This window comes from Sinocyclocheilus rhinocerous, unplaced genomic scaffold (genome assembly GCF_001515625.1).
Source record: "Sinocyclocheilus rhinocerous isolate Xijiao unplaced genomic scaffold, SAMN03320098_v1.1 scaffold1872, whole genome shotgun sequence".
Taxonomy (NCBI): domain Eukaryota; kingdom Metazoa; phylum Chordata; class Actinopteri; order Cypriniformes; family Cyprinidae; genus Sinocyclocheilus; species Sinocyclocheilus rhinocerous.
Window position 1 is genome coordinate 1 of NW_015666495.1, and position 2,966 is coordinate 2,966.

A 2,966-nucleotide genomic window follows, 5' to 3' on the forward strand; every position below is an offset into this window, starting at 1 on the left:
GCTAGCACTAACGTGCTTTCGTCATCATGCGTAACCTTAACTTGCAAGGATTGGTGGGAACAGTGACGTCCAATAATATTTAAAAAATGTGAATTTTAACAAGAAAAAATTTAAAACTACTTTAATATCTTTATCAAATGTGAAAAAATAAAAATTAAAAAAAATACAGAGACAGGGACAGCTACGCCAACTCAAATTCAGTTGTCAGTTGAACTTGATCGACATCTTGGCGAACGTTACCTCAGCGCAGATGAATTCTATCGTGTCATTGAAAGAAATACCATTCAGTCGTCGTAGCAATAAGGATAAATTGGCAATTAAAGAATTAGGACCACCAAGACCAAATTTAAACATCAAACATGTATCAACAAAGGGCGGGAAGTCGTATAAACGGGGATTTTCGAGGACGTGGTATGAGCGGAAAAAATGGCTAGCGGGCTGTGAAGTAGCTAACGCTTTATTCTGCTACCCCTGCATTTTGTTCCATCCCGAGAGCGTGACGGACATCGCATGGACAACTACAGGTGTAATGCAATGTAATATAAGTGAGTAATGTAAGTAAGCAGTGTAATGTAAGTGAGTAATGTAAGGGAGCAGTGTAAGTTAATGTAAGGGAGCAATGTAATATAAGTGAGTAATGTGATATAAGTGAGCAGTGTGATACAAATGAGCTGTGTAATATAAGTGAGTTGTGTAAATAGTTATTTATGTGACTTCAATTATTTCTTATTTAACTGAAATTGAAGTAAAAAGTTTTTTGGAAAACCACATCCTGGCTTCAGTCTTCATTTGCTGCTGAATTGTGTTAACACGCATATAGAAACATAAGGAGAGCAAGAGATTGATTGATAGAGTCAGTTTATTTTTAATTAATACTATAGTAGTTCAGTTTCCTTTACATCTTTAACTAGCCGTTAATTTATCAATTGAATGGGTGACCTATCATCATTAATCATGCAAACATTTGCCCCCCCTGAGAGAATTGGCAGGAGCCGCCACTGAGTTGGTTTTGGGGAAAATTTTACATATATTTCAGATATTTGGCCAACGCGCTCGTCTCGAAGACCAGGAGCCTCTTCATCCGGTGTCGCGTCCACTCTGGGTGAAGGTATGTCGCCTTATTATTCAAAACTACATGTCCTTTCGTCTGGAAACTAGTGTAAAATTAAAACACTTCGAGAGACACAGAAATGAAATGCTTTATCTCTGGAAAGTTGCTGGTTACCAGAGCAATCATGTAGTGATTATTTTTCACCGACAGAGGGCGCTGTGACCTACACTGATTACACGCGCCGCTACTTCAGACATGAAGAACTGAACGTGAAAGAGAGCGGAGCAGCATTATCATCAATTATCAAAATACACCATTATCGGTTTCAAGGTATAGTCACATAACTGTTCTTGTTAAATAAAATAAATACTATTTGTATGTACTATATAATAGGGTCTGAACAGGATGCTGGATTTTACAGTTTCTAACGTTAATAAAAGTTCCACTGTCAAAACCCCATACGTCTTAACTATACCACTTGGGAGAAAGTACACCCCGAATCGATATGGATAAATGATAAACTAAATAATTGGACCTACAACAATTACATTTTCAGAATATAATTACATTTTATGCTCAAAAAGAGGCTTAAATGCAAAATAATAAGGCTAATTAAAGATCCATTTCCAAAAGCACAAACATATAATCACATTTGAAAAGTTAAAACAGTTTGTATTGTTATTTACACTGTACGAAACGGTTTGTGAAAATGAAAATATTAAGTACACAAAAAATTGGTTTAAAATATTTGTTAAGTAGTTGATATTTATTTTTGTACTGTGTTTATGTGAAGTCATAATCTTGGTATAATGTAGTAGGCTACTGTTTTGATTTGTTTGCTATTTGTAATGAATTGTTTAATATTTTTCATAATGTGATTTTTGGTGTCCTGTATTAAAAACCGTTAGTTAATTAGAATAATAGTTAATTAGAATAATATATGGAACCCACAAAACCATAAAAAATGTCTCTGTTCACTTTGTTTCAATTGGTAAATAATAACAAGTGAGATTTTAATTATATTTTGAACACTGAAGTAGGAAATGTCGTCTTATGTTAATGTTTAAATTTAACTGTTCCTTGTCTTTGTTAATTTTAGATTGCTCTGGACTAAGGTATATTATACCCACGTGTCAGGGATGGATAGACTCAACAGATAAATTGCATATTGCAAGATAGAGAAGAGAGCCTAGGATCTTCCGGATATTTCTTCTGGTGAGAAAATTCTGCTCTGTATTTTCATGCCAAATTGTAATATTTTACATTATGTACTGACAAGCACACCAACACACACTTAGGGACAGTTTTACTAAACAGGGCAAATTAGCACCAGAGAGCAATTCCAAAACAGCGCTGATGGGTGTGGAAATGTATGTGGGTGATTTACTAACAATGCGCAAATTAAAGAACACAGATGCGTAGTCGCAAATAAAGAAATAAATAAGCCACAGTAGGCTACGTTGAAAAGAACTGGAGGCCAAAAAATGAAGGGTTGCAAGAAGTTTTGATAGACCTGGTATTGCGAGACTCCTAGTTGAGGGTTCCAAGTCATCTTTTATTTCCTGAAGCAAATTAAAAATAACATGGCTTGGCAAACAATATGTTCGGACAATGTGTTCTTCTGGCATTCCAAATAAATTAATACATGCAGAAAAAAATCTCCCTTCTATCACACGCTCTATATTCTCTGCGGTCCTCCTCCAGCAACAATAAGAAAAAAGTTTAAGACATGCTTTTTTGGGGCGTCAAATAATGGCGCAAATGCCAGTAATTTGACGAGCGCAAACGTTAGTAAAACTCATTGCGTGATTCATTTGAATACTCTCTCCTCCTATACATTTTGCGTCTGAAAGGGAAACTCTCAGGTGCAAAAATAACTATCCAAGCCTTTTCAGTGCTAATTCTTCACTGTGCG

General features: G+C 35.4%; 1 long non-coding RNA gene across 1 annotated transcript; it reads left to right on the forward strand.

Moving 5' to 3' along the window:
* The first annotated feature begins 1,030 nt into the window (after positions 1-1,030).
* On the forward strand, positions 1,031-2,279 carry LOC107732452 (uncharacterized). The gene is made up of 3 exons (XR_001638876.1): positions 1,031-1,108; positions 1,262-1,381; positions 2,151-2,279. It is a non-coding gene; the product is annotated as an uncharacterized LOC107732452 (long non-coding RNA).
* The last annotated feature ends 687 nt before the right edge of the window (positions 2,280-2,966 follow it).